Source organism: Callorhinchus milii, unplaced genomic scaffold (assembly GCF_018977255.1).
Source record: "Callorhinchus milii isolate IMCB2004 unplaced genomic scaffold, IMCB_Cmil_1.0 Scaffold5, whole genome shotgun sequence".
NCBI lineage: Eukaryota > Metazoa > Chordata > Chondrichthyes > Chimaeriformes > Callorhinchidae > Callorhinchus > Callorhinchus milii.
The window spans coordinates 47,889,671-47,903,624 of NW_024704746.1; the positions used below are offsets into that span (position 1 = coordinate 47,889,671).

The 13,954-nt window shown below is 44.4% G+C and overlaps 1 protein-coding gene across 1 annotated transcript in view; it reads left to right on the plus strand.

Moving 5' to 3' along the window:
- The first annotated feature begins 1,250 nt into the window (after positions 1 to 1,250).
- LOC103181814 (synapsin-3) overlaps positions 1,251 to 13,954 on the plus strand; it is a 95,214-nt gene continuing 82,510 nt past the window's right edge. The window contains exon 1 of the mRNA XM_042335290.1: positions 1,251 to 1,396. The gene's annotated coding sequence lies outside the window, so the exon portion shown is untranslated. The remainder of the gene's footprint in view (positions 1,397 to 13,954) is intronic.

Genomic DNA, 13,954 nt, shown 5'->3' on the forward strand with positions numbered 1-13,954 from the left:
AAAACCGCATAGTTTGCCATTGATATCACTGTCTGGCAAGCTTTCCCGCTGCTTGTTCAGCTAGGGCCGCCCTATCTATTAGGCCTTTGGCTTGCAGGGTTAACAGGATCTGAGTGGGATGATTCCCTGCATCCAGTGACTAGTTTGCCCTTCCAATCCTGCTGATGAGCCTGGCTGTGTTAGGCTGTCATCAACAGTGTACTAGAATACTGCGGACCCCCCTGGCTGAGGAACTGGGATACCAAGACCACCACAGAGGGCTTTGTCGATCAAAAAGAGAAGGCAATTTCTCCCGGTGTATTGATCAGTTGCCCCATACCTATTTGAGAGACCTTGCTGCCGCATTTTACTGCAGAAAGTCATCACATTTGACAATCATTAGCTGACGAGCAAACAAGAATTTGCAAAATTCTTTCATTGTCTTTCTTGATAAGGACTATTGGAGGATACAAACCAAGATATGGTGGTTCATAATCAAAATGCAATAACTAACCAGACTCAGTGATTCCAGTCTGAAGCTGCTGTGAGCTGTCTGTGCCCAGAATCCCATCTGTGCTTGTAACTCTGGGAGTGTTGTAATCTATTGTTGGGTGGGAAGAGAGACTTGGAATTGATGCCCCGGCTTTACTAATGGCTTGGCTCTGGATTTAATAGATGCCATTTCACCTGCAACAGAAAATGTGTTCGGAATAAAATGAGCAGCTGTTGCATGACACTGTCATGGCAATATTCCCTTCCTTAGCTTGTGAACTTAGCCACTCCAGCGTTCATAGGGGACATCTGTGGGCAACACCTCTCTCTCTCTCTCTCTCTCAATCAATCGTGGATGGAACGAGGGACGTTTAAAATGGAAGGACGAGCAATCAATGACATTGCATTCATTCTTTTATTGTTCAGCAATAGTAGCATTGGGGGATTAACACGGATCAGGGGGTAACAGCAGCACACATCTGGCTCGCCATCGAGAGCTACGGGGACGATGCAAAACAGGTGCCTGGGCAAGAGGGAGCAAAACTGCTGGTCCAGCCCGTCTGCCCACTTTGCTTTCTGTGGATCAGCTGCTGCTGCTGATGCAAAAGAGCGATGAGAGTCCAGAAGCCCGACTGCATCTGTGAATAATGCACGCACTGTGGCTGCAGGGGAGGGGGGGGGGGAGCCAGGGTTCGTTTAAAACACTCCACCATTGGCCAATCGGTTCTCCAGGCGTAAGGGAGAGAGGGGGGGGGCAGGCAAGGAGTCACTCTGCAGGGGCTGCCACTGTGTGCGGTGGAGAGTGGGGGTGGAGAGGAGAGAGAGAGGGTGAGCAGGAGTGAGCAGGAGCTCGCAACCCATTTCATTTCGCTTCGCAGACGAGCGCAGCAACACTGCACTTGCACAGCCGTGCAAAGGAGACGAGGTATGAAGACAACGCAGAGCACTGTGCGAGATGCTCTCTCTCTCTGTGTCTCTTTCTCTCTGTCTCTCTCTCTCTCCTCCCCCCGCCCCCCCCCTGTAAACACAGGAGAAAAGCTTTTTGTTTGCATCGTGCATGACTTGCTGCTCTGCAGGAAACCCAATGTAAAGTGCCTCGTCAGATATATATACACATATATATATATTTTTTTTAAAAAAATTCTGCACAACGTTCAGAGGCGGATGTAATTTCCTTTGATTGAATTTCTCCCACTTTGCTTCAGTGCAGTTTCTTGTCGGAAGAACTGTTAAAATATTTCCTGGCTGTGATGCATTTATTCTGTGATTGTGTGTGTTAATGTGTGTGTGTGTGTGTTTATGTGTGTGTGTAAATGGAGGGATGGCAGGTGAAATGCAAGAGCAGGGTTGTGTGAGGAGGCTGCATTTTGAACTGTTGAGGCTGTGTGTGTGGGTGGGGGATGAGTGATACCCATATCAGTGACACTGGGTTCCACAAGGCTGCTTATTGATGCTGAATATTTAATAACACAGCCACAGCTTGAGAGGATGCAACAGAGAGATGGTGAGATGTGCCTGTCTGTGTCTTTGTATGTTGGGAGTGGGTGGGTGTGGGGAAGAGGCAGGCTGGGGGGGGCACAGAGAGGGAGGGATATTGTGAGTTTTCCTCCTTTCCAGCGCCTTAGAGGCATGGAAATCAATTTAAGATGGTCACGGCCTCTGGCTTGGCTTTCATTCAGATGTTAGGCATTGTTATCACAATGTTCAGGAAACCAGGACTGACATCAACAATAAGACAGGGTTTACCTCAATCTCACCGCTCCCCCATCTAAAGATAGGAAATCAATTATTTCACTCAATAATACGTCAAGTGAACCACTATATTCCTGGGTCAGCAGAACAAACGGTTTCTCTTGTGTCTCCTGAGCAGGTATTGCTTGTGTTTGGCTGAGGGGGGGCGGCAGGGGTTGTGGAGACATCTGTCTGTCTGTCACACCAAACACAGCACAACTTCTTCCAACTCACTGCAACAAGCTGCCTGAGGCGTGGGGGGGTGGGGGTTTGGGGAGGGAGGAGATGTGCTCTGGAGGCTCGATTCGAGCTGGAGATACTGGAGTGTGCTGGCCTCTTCCAACAGGAATCCGATTTCCATCCTGCCTCTTGGAGAACAAGTTTGCATTTGCACAGAAATGGTAGTTTTGTGCCATCCCCAGAAGCGAACAAATGCTCCCTCACATACTGCCCTCTGCCTCCTCTCTCTCTCTCTCTGGGCCGTGTGGTGCCCACACACAAACTTAGTGCATTGTGCCAATGTTGTGCTGGAGTGGGACCTGAGTCTGGCGATGGACACACTCTCTGGTAGCTCTCTAATACTTCCCTCCTATGTGGCCTCTGCTTGGCACTGGCTCTTTGAGGAGCACTGGTCAGACTTCTTATCACACAGAGTGCTGGGCTAAGGCAATGCTCCATGTCTCGACACAACCTGGTCAAGCGCCCATAGCGTGGCTCCGTGTGCACATTAGCTAACAGAGAACCAGTCACTACAATCTGTACAGCATGTGTGAGCCTCAGTGTGATACACCAGTACACGACAACAGGTGATACACAGTCAGGGGTAAGGTTTGTGACATTTCACTCTGAGTACTTTGTGCAATACGAAAGTGACCAGACTTTACCATCCGTGTGATGTGTGGGCCACATGGCCCAGAGCGAGAGACCTGTAATTTTGTTGTTGTTTGAGGACAGGATTATTGTGACGCTGGAGGAGAGAGAGGGTGGGATTGCCAATGGAGCGTCTCGGATCGGAACAGTAGTTGCATGAATTTCCCTTATGTATGGAGTCGGTCTCCTGTACAAATTGCTCTCCAAGGTACTGATCCAAATGCACTTTGACGCCACATAGCCTCTGCCTGTTTCACTGATGGATGTTGGAGCCCCCTGAAATTCTCCTAATCAGCTACCAGCTCAGTAATGCAGACCAGGGAAACCTCTGGACTACATTAATAGCACCAGTACCACAGCACCAAGTCTGGACCTCACACGCTCGGTGCTTTCAGCACAATGAGTCACACTTCCTAGCAGAGAGTGTGGGGGACTCCTGTACTGATGCTCAGTGAATGCGAGGGTCACCTTTATTTATTCTCTCAGTGAGTAAATGGACTGTGAGGGTCTTCTGTACTAATGCAGGGAGTAAAGGGGTCTCTTGAGCAGACGAGTGTGGCACTGGTGCTATTACTGTAGTACTGAGGTTTCCCTGCACTGCCTTACTGAGCTGGCCGCTGGCTGGGAGAGTTTCAGGGGCTCCCACTGTGGAATCCCAGGGCTGCTGCCAATAGTTTGAAGCAAGTTTGTTGCTCTGAAGGTCTCGGGTTTCCCGGAGCATGCAGGATTGTTCACTGATCCGGTGAAGCTCTCTGGAGAGGAGAGAAGCTGAGCTGTAAACAGCCTTCAGTGAGAAAGCCATGAACCAGGCAAACCTAGTGCTCAATCCACCAGCTCTCAATACTGTTCAATAGTGCCTCTGGATTGGGGCAGGGGAGGGGGAATCTCATTGCCACAACCATTTAATGAATCTTAATGGCTAAGATGGTCTGCAGGGGAAGAGGTGCTGTGTTTTAATGTGCTTCCATTGCCTTTTGAGTTACCTTGCTGGAGGATGTGATGCTGCTTGCATCTGTACTGCAACGAGATGTATGTGGCGAGGGAAGTCTGATTTATCCAATACTCTCCTGTTCTATGTCAGACCAGGACATAAAAAGACCGACACTTGATGTGCAATCCACCCCTATTGAGTGTTGGTATTCAATGTTTGTCAAAGAGTAGCTGTCTGCTGACACAATGAGAACGCACAACCCACTCAACACTCCCCCACCCCCCTCAGAGTAAATACGTGGACCAAGAGGATGATAATAATAATATTCCTTGCATTTGATGTAGTGCCTTATCACGTTGTTGAGGGGTCTCAAAGTACTTCATGGAATATATTGTAAAGTGGATTGACTGTGTATTTTGTGGGGGAAAGGTGCCAGTCAATTGCACATAGCAATATTCCACAAATAGTGATGGATTGAGTGACTCCAATTTTTTTTGTTGAGGAATTATTACCCCCAGAAAGCAATCCGCCAATTGACTAACAACCGGGTTCTTATTTACTGCTAGGCACACAGACGTGTGAAGAAAAGAAACCTAAGGTTTCACCTCGGCCTGGAATCGAACCCGGGTCCTCTCACTTGCGAGCGCGCTAACCACTGTGCTACGAAACTCCAATGGGGTCATCTGTCAATCTGTGGCTAGATCTGGTGGGGAGGAGGGGCCCCAATTTACATCTTTTAAATTTGAAGCCCATGTTCTGTACATTAAAAAAACGAGCAGAAAACAGGCTTCAGAATTAAGATTGAATTTAAGAACTGTTCAAAATTTGCATCTTCCAAAAGAATAACAAAAAGTTCTAAGTCTCTTACCCAGAGCCAAACCTCAGTGTAAACCCAACTATCCAGAGAGCATCTGTTTTAAGAAAAAGTATAGTGAAACTCTGATAACTTGTCATCCCAAGAAAAATAGCTCAAATAGCTACTTATCAGAGTCAACTAGTTATCCCAAGTACAGTATCTCGAAAGTACTCAATCACTGAAATAGCTGGGATATTGAGTGAGTGACTGTACACATTATCCTGAAGTGAGTTATCAGAGTTTCACACATATATATAGTTGGTCTAACAATAGAATAAAATATTGTTTGGCACAGTGCATTTTGAACAATAGCTTTTCCCCTCTGGCAATTGTTTGAATCCAGTCCAGACTGATGGGGTAAAAGTCTGTTATCAATACTCAGCCAGTGTGAAGCTCTCATCCACTGGTCTAAATTGCGCACTTAGCATTTTCTGGAGGTGGCAAGGATTGTAACTTGGACAAGTTGCTATTTGATCTCCGGTGTGCAGCTTTGGGCAGCACCTTTAAAACACATTGAGGTAAGAGTTCAGAGAGGAGTGAAGCAAGCTTCTGAACTTGTTCTTGGTAAGGAGGAGAGCCCAGGGAAACTAAACTTGTTTCCATTGGTGTTGAGAAGATTGAGGGGGACACGGTTGTGTGTGGAAATAACATCAGCACCGGTTCATCTCTTTTAATTCCCCTCCTTCCCTCCTACACCCCCTTGCTGGGGGAATATAATAATAATAATCCTTGCATTTGATATAGCGCTATTCACGTCGGGAGGACGTCCCAAAGCGCTTCACAGAACACACTGTAAAGTGAATTAAATGCGGCAGCCAATTGCGCACAGCAATGTCCCACAAACAGTCGTAGATTGAAAATGACCAATTTATTATTGTTTTCTTTTTGGAGGGATTATTATTAGGCTCTGTGTGGAGTAAGGAAACTTGCCCAAGGTTTCGCCCTGCCTGGAATTGAACTCAGGTCTCTTGCTTGCAAAGCGAGTGCTCTAACCATGAGCTACAGGACTCCACGCTCGTAGCCTCAGATTGGCAGGGCAGATGTACAAATCTCTTTGTGGGACACTGCTGTGTGCAATTGGCTGCTGCGCTTTGCCCACAAATATACAGTCAATTCACTTTGCAGTATATTCTGTGAAGCGCTTTGAGACGACCAAGAGACACGAAAAGTGCTATATCAAATGCAAGCATTATTACTATTACATAGAATTACATAGAATGTACAAGCATATAAATAGGCCATTCGGCACAACTGGTCTATACTGGCGCTTATGCTCCACATGAGCCTAAATGAGGCTAATAATTATTATTATTGTGAATATAGTCCCTCTGCTGGATAAATGCCTCTTTTAGAGGCTGATTGACATCAACTTTCACATCATGTGGCCTTTCCCTGATGCACTGATAGGTGTTGGAGATATCACAGGAGTAGATCTCAGGAATAGATCTCCCTAACCCTACAACAAACCAAGGACCATGGTGACCAACCTCCCTGCCCTCATCATTATTATTTAATGTTGGTTTAGATTTATTTGCCTTAATTTTCCAGTGAAAAAAGATACAATACCCGAAAGTAACTGGATAAAGAGATATTGGAAAGTAGGAAAACAAGGTTGACGGGGGAGTGTCTTTCGATAAGAACATAAGAATTTGCTAGGAGAAAGAAGACCGTCTAGTTCGCCTTCCACTATCTTGGTAGTCGCATGTCATGTCCCAAACTATATATTGCATCCCAAGATATTATTTCCTAACAGAAATCTATCTGATTTATTTTTGAAAGACTCAACACTTTCTGCTTCCATCATCTCTCCAGGAAGCCTGTTCCATACGTTTACTAGTCACTTACTGAAATAGTGTTTCCAGGGAAGTTTCATGCTGGCTAATTGAGAGTTGAGACTTATTCTCATTTAGCCGGCAGTGACAGGTCCTGCTGGAAAGCAAAGCATGAAAGTAATCCCATCAGACTCTTAAATGTCCTGGCAGCATGTGGGCGTGTGATCTTTCCGTTGCCCTTTGGAATTGGGCTCCATCTCCTATTATCTTAGGATGAGTCATTCCTCCTTTTGTTTCACAGTAAATGCTCTTCGACAACAGCAGACGACAAACAAATCATTAGATGAAAGTTCAGGACTGAAGTTGACTTGGCTCTAACATGTACAATAGGATTTACCCCATTTGATTACAATTAGCTTCCTCCCATTCTAAGAAAATATCACAAAGGTTGATCATATTTATGGCAAGTGAATTTTTTTAGGGGTGAAATGTTTTGCTTATTAAGTTTATTATCAATGTATTTAAGAAGAAATGTGATGCATGCATAAGGGAGAAGGGAATCAAGGGGTAAAGGAGAGGGATTTGGGAGGTGTGGAAACTTATGTGGAACACGGACTAGTTGAGCTGAACAGCCTGTTTTTGTGCTGTAACTTTCCAGGTAATTCTAAGTCGTAACATCTCCAGGAATTGAACAGCCAACCTTGTCATAATTGAGTAAGATTTCAAGATCTTTGTGGAGTCTTGTAACATAGTAGTTAGTGCACTCGCTTTGCTAGCAAGAGGAACTGGGTTTGATTCCTGAGCGGGGCAACTTTCCTTACTCCACCGCCTCTGTTTACCTAGCAGTAAGTAGCAATTTGGTTGTTAGTCGAATGGCGGATTGCTTTCCGGGGGCAATAATCCCTCCCCGCCAAAAAATAAAAAGTTTTGAACACTCAATCCACGACTGTTTGTGGGTCCCTGATCTGCGCAAAATTAGAAGTTTAAGGCCAGTGCTATTGTGATGCAGCCACGTTTTACACCCAGTCTATTAACAATATATTCTGAAGTTTTTTGAAACGTCTCATTGACGGGATAAGGTGCTTTATCAAATGCAAGGATTATTATTACCAAGAGTTGAAGAGCCAACCTTGTCACAATTAAGTAAGATCTCTCTCAGGTAACTTTGTCTGATTTGAGTGAAGTCTCTCTCTCTATCTCTTTGTGTAGTGTCTCTTGGTCTGGTCTGGGGCAGGGTGTGTGGCTTTGTTGTGATGTCTGATTCTCATCTTCAGATGAGGACAGTTTATCCTTGTAAAATTGGTTTATATATAACATAAGTTGTCTGCTGATTCCCAAAAGTAAATCAGAAGTTTAAGGCCAGTGCTATCAATATTGAAACAGACAGATGGGATTAAAATCCACACAGAGGATCAAAGAGCTTCCTCTTGAGAGTGGCGGAATTTTGTTATGGGGTTTTACAGATATTTATTTCTCATTAACTGCCAACTGGTTGTCTTGGAAACATCACAAGAGTACATATTCTCTCCATTTCTCATTCTGATTTATGTTAGAAACAATATTATGTTAAAATCATAAAATCCTACAGTGCAGAAGGAGGCCATTCAACCCATCGTGCCTATGCCAGCTCTTTGAAAGAGCTATCCAATTAGTCCCACTTCTCTGCTCCTTCCTCATATTCTTGTAAATCTCCAATTCCCTTTTGAAAGTTATTATTGGATCTACTTCCACCACCCTATCAGATAATGCATTGCAGATCATAACAACTCGCTGCATAAAAAACAATTCTCTTCATATCCCATCTAGTTCTTTTGCCAATTATCTTGAATCTGTGTCTTCTGGTTACTGACCCACCCACCAGTGAAAACAGTTTTTCCTTATTTACTCTATCAAAACCTCCACATAATTTTGAATTAAATCTATTAAATCTCCCCTTAACCTTCTCTGCTCCAAGGAGAACAATCCCAGTTTCTCCAGTCAATAGATCTGACCTATGTTGAGAGACCACCGGCTCATAATTGTGAGCTTCAGCCAAGCTGCTGAGGGAATATGTGGTGACCATAAGGAAGACTCACTGCGCGAAAGAGAGCACTTGATTGTGTGGAGAGTTACATAGGGTGAAACATTGCTTTGAAACCCGCAAGAAGTATAACCTAAAAATAAAGATCACAAGCACATAGCATGCAGCTAGAGCAGCAGGGGACTCTGTAGAGATTAATTTCCTTAAAAGGGTGTTGCATCTCATGGGAATATAACAGTCCTAGGGTGTGTTACAGAGTGTTGAGATGGTATCACACTCACTGAGTGAGTTGTACGTGTTGCATTGCATGACTTGGTGAGATGTGCACTGGTGGGTTTCCAGGGTAGCAGTACAGTACAATGTAATTAACATTTATATAGCACCTTTCACACAGGAGGATGCTTCAAAGCACTTTCCACACTTAGCTGGGTACCCGAGCTGGAGTGAGGGGCAAGTGGGAGCTAAAGAGTGCGAGCAGGGAGAGGGAGATAAACCAAAATAATCAAATAAAATTAATGACTCACTTGTGGGACACTGTTGTAAGGAAACTGGCTGCCAAGGTACGCCCACAAAATATTCAGTTAATCCACCATACCGTATTATATCCTGTGTAGCGCTTCTGCGATGTTTCAATGACATGTTAAGGCACCATATTAAATGCAAGTACCTATTATTATCACTAAAAGTGCTGTCAAAAAAGTCTCAAAGCAGACTTAAAAGTGTATGGGCAGGTGGGTGGAGGGGGTAAGTTGAGGGGATCTGGGGTGGAGTTCCATCGAGTGGGAGCAGATGGTTGCAAGCTTGCTCCATGGGGCAAATATGGTTGGGGGCAGGTAGAGCAGGCTGGTGTTTGTTGACGGTATTAAGGAGCAAGTACGTAATTCAAGACACTGGCACTTGCTTCCCCCTCCCTTTTAATTTTCAGCATTGGTCTCAGGCCGCCAGAGATATCCAGCTAGTCGTAAATCCTACAAAGCAAGTGGATTTTACCATTGGGAAATATAATTTGCAGGGGAGGGGGGGGTTATGGTCGCCATGCAACAGTCTGTTCAGATCACTGCTGAATAATTGATGAGGTTTCGCAGCAGCTCGTGGTGAGGGATGAGTCGGTGCTGAAACGTTTCATTGAGTGATATGTAAAACCGTGTCGCACAGGATAAATCCAAACCAGAGGAGGAAAACGATCCCTTCATTTGACATGTGCACAAAGGCTGTAGTTATTCTTTCCAGAGCCGTGGAGTCTCTTTCATCGAATGATAACGAAACGGCTGCCTTTCTTCCACTTTCACTGAAGGGAGGATTTGTATCGTCTACAAAGTAGAGCCCTGTAGCTCAGTGGTTAGAACACTCGTCTCGCAAGCGAGAGGACCTGGGTTTGATTCCCGGGCAGGATGAAATGTTGGGCAAGTTTCCTTACGCCACACACCTGTTTACCTAGCAGTAAGTAGGTAAACAAGATCCAGCTCATTCAAAACTCTGCTGCCCGCATACTGACCTGAACCAAGCCCTATATCAAATGCAAGGATTATTATTATTAAAGTAGAATCATAGAATTAAGGAGATTTACAGAGCACCAGCTTCTATAACAACAACAACTTGCATTGATAAGGCACCCTCCATGCCGGGCAGCATCTCAGAGCGCTTAACAATGGCAGAGCCCAAGGCCGAGCCAGGGGGAGGGGGAAGGTGACCATAAGCACTGTCAAAGAGGAAGATCTTCAGGCATGACCTGAAGATGGGAAGGAGGTGGTGAGGTGAAGGGGTTGAGGGAGGGAGTTCCAAAGTTTTGGGGCTTAGTGGCTGAAGGCACGGCCACCATTGGTGGATCAAAGGATTCGGAGGACATGGAGGAGGCCGAATCCAGTAGGGCAGAGGAAGTGGGTACTGCTGTGGGGAGAAAGGAGGTTAGAGAGATAGGGGGGTGCCAAGGAATGGAAGGATTTAAACACTAGAGTGAGGATCTTGAAGTCGATCCGCTCTGTGACAAGGAACCAGTGGGAGTTTGGCAAGGACTGGAGTAAGGAATTCTATTGAAAGGCATTCCTTTAATTCTACTGCCTGGCCTTATTTCCATACCCATATATGTTACAGGACAATACTACATTATAACACAGGGTTTTGCATCCAATACCTAATACCCTGTGCTTTAACAGTAGAATTCTGTAGGGTATTGGTTAGAGCGTTTGCCTTGCAAGCGAGAGGACCAGGATTTGATTCCTAATTATTCATTTATTTTTAAGGCAAAATCCTTAAATTAAGTTACTATTATTATGTTTTAAGGCAAATATCCTTACTCAATATGCCTCTATTTACCTAGGAGTAAATAGGAACCCGGTTGTTAGTCAATTATCGGATCACTTTCCAGGGGGAATAATAACCCCCCCACCCCAACAATAAACATTTGGTCACTCAATCCACAACTGCTTGTGAGACACTGCTGTACGCAATTGTCTGCTGTGTTTCACCCTCAAGCTATATGGTCAATACATTTTACAGTATATTCGGTGAAGCACTTTGAGATGTCTTGAAGACCTGATAAGGGACTCTATCAAATGCAAGGATTATTATTATTTTATCAAAATAAATTCCTCAAGTCAAGGAGTGGAGTATTAGCTGAGACCTCAAACGCAAATTCCATCATGGGGCTTTAACCAACATGCTTTTTAACTCAGAGGAGAGAATGTGCCCAATTGAGGCAAGTTGAGACATAGTTTAGCGGGGACAAGAGGTCAAAACCTTGGCTTTTGAGACCCAGACTTGAATGGAATGCAAGTTGATTGAAAGTGAAACAGAAGTGCTTGTCTCTTTAATGGTCTTAGAGCTTCAGTGACACAGAAGAAAATGTTCTCCCTTGCATGAGACGTGTGCACTGTAACTAATGGATACTGCCTGGAGCTCCAGTATTGTGAGCATAGTCTGAGCAGCAAGCACAAGCTGTCTGAGATACAAATCCAAGGCTGCACGGGGCAGGGGTATAATGGACAGAACTGAAGTGCTCTATTGATCAAAAGCCAATGAGGTAGTCAAGTGGGCCATAACAAATATAATAATAGTAATCCGTGCATTTGATATGGCGCCTTTCGCATCATGAGTCTCAAAGATCTTCACAAGATACCGTAAAGTGCAGTCACTGTGTATTTTTGTAGGCAAATTCATTTTTATACAGCACTGACCTTTCATCTCCTGAGACGTTGATCTGAATTCAGTTCCGATCTATAAGACAAAGGTCTGCTTCTGCCACCCCTGAACTTTGAACCTGAGGCATCTGGGTTCAAGCCCAGCTTGTGTTCCCTCATCACTGATTGTACAACTGGAAAATAAATTATTTCACTTGATGGCTGTGAAATGTTTAACAGTTTGGCCAATCTTAATTAAATTCCCAATGCACACAAGTCCAGAGCACCAAAAGTACCAAGAGAACATCTCATCTGGGGGCTGCTGCTGTGTGCGCTCATCCTACACTCCCAGTCACCCAGAATTTCATTCAAATACATCAGTGGTCGATGCAACCAGCTGAATCTTCTCAGCCTGGGCATTCAATTCTCTGACATTATGACATTTCAAACAGTCTCACTTTCCACCTCACCCATCTCCCATTTCTCCCGTTCTCTCAAAGTTTCTGACACTCTCTAGGAAACAGTTCCGCAGCTGCTAATCACATTTGCTGCCTTGCTCAAGTCCCATGTCAGCCTGAGTATAATAGCTTCAGCTGGATGGAATCTAATCGGGACCGAAACAGAGTAATTGACCAAGTTATTTAGAAGTGAATAGTTAGACTGACCCATACCCTCCCCCATCTTATCTTCTGAAATTATATATTGGAATTTTTTCCAAAATAACCCCACCACGACTATTGCTGAGAAGCCAATGTGCTGCAAGTTCTGGCTGAACAGAGACAACAAGTCGATACCTAAAGTTCAAAAGCATTTCTTTCAGTGTTTTAATACTGCTCTGCTCTAATTGTGCTCTTGTGTGCTCTGGTCTTGTGACCAACCTTACCATACAGCATACTTAGATGAGGCACAAGCTATCAGGTCTGACTGATGTGCAGACGGAAGCCTTTCTTCTTCTGCATGAACTTAAAAACATGGGGATTGCTTCAAACACTGATTTTCTTCAACCTCATCCCCTCCATCTTGTGTGTTAACATATCTCAGTTACTTCTTCATTTGTATATTCTTGTGAAATCTTGTGATCACCATGTTGAGGGATTTAAACCTTAAGAAATAAAACATTCTGGTAACTTTAACCCAGTTCCAGTATCAAGCATTCCCAGGACAGTACAACTTGCCTTTATTTGGAAAGTAAATCTGCCTCTGCAATTCTCCCAGGGCAGGACAGCGAGGCGTTTCACAGAATACATTATAAAGTGAATTGACGGTGCATTTTGTGGGAGAAACTCGGTAGCTGATTATGCACAGCAGTTGTCCCATACACAGTCATGGATTGAGTGACTGCATTTTTATTATTATTTTTGTGCTATGGTGCTGTGTCTTATGCAAGCTGAATTGGGCCCATCAGTCTGGTTAATTTGAAACCCTTGGAGCTGGCTGAGAGGAGAAGGCCTTCACCCATCAGTCTGGGCTTGACTTAGTTGCAGAGTAATAATAATAATCCTCGTATTTGACATAACAATAATAATTCCTGCATTTGATATAATAATAATCCTTGCATTTGAGACCTCTCAAAGAGCTTCACAGAATCTACTGTAAAATAATTAACTGTATATTTTGTAGGCAAAACGCGGCAGCCAATTGCACACAGCAATGTCCCACAAACAGTTGTGGATTGAGCAACCAAATTATTATTGAAATTTATTTTGAAGGAAATATTACCTCCGGAAAAGCGATCCGCCAACTGACTAACAACCGGGTTCTTATTTAATGCTGGGTAACCAGAGGTTTGTGGAGTAGGGAAACTTGCCCAACGTTTCTCCCTGCCGGAAATTGAACCCAGGGCCTCTCGCTTGTGAGTGCTCTAACCACTAAGCTACATGACTCCTCTCCATGATAATTTAGCACCATATCAAGTCGGCAAGACGTCTCAAAGTGCTTCACAGAATATATTATAAAATTAATTGACTGCATTTTGTGGGGGAAATGTGGCAACTGATTGCGCACAGCACTGTCCAACACAGTCATGGATTGAGTGACCATATTTTCTTAAGAGATTATATCCCCTGGAAAGTGATCTGCCAATCTACTAACAACTGGGTTCCTCCTTACTGCTAAGTAAACAGGCAGGTGGAGTAAGTAAACTTGTCTAAGGTTTCGCCCCACCCGAGAATCGAACCCGGGTCCTCT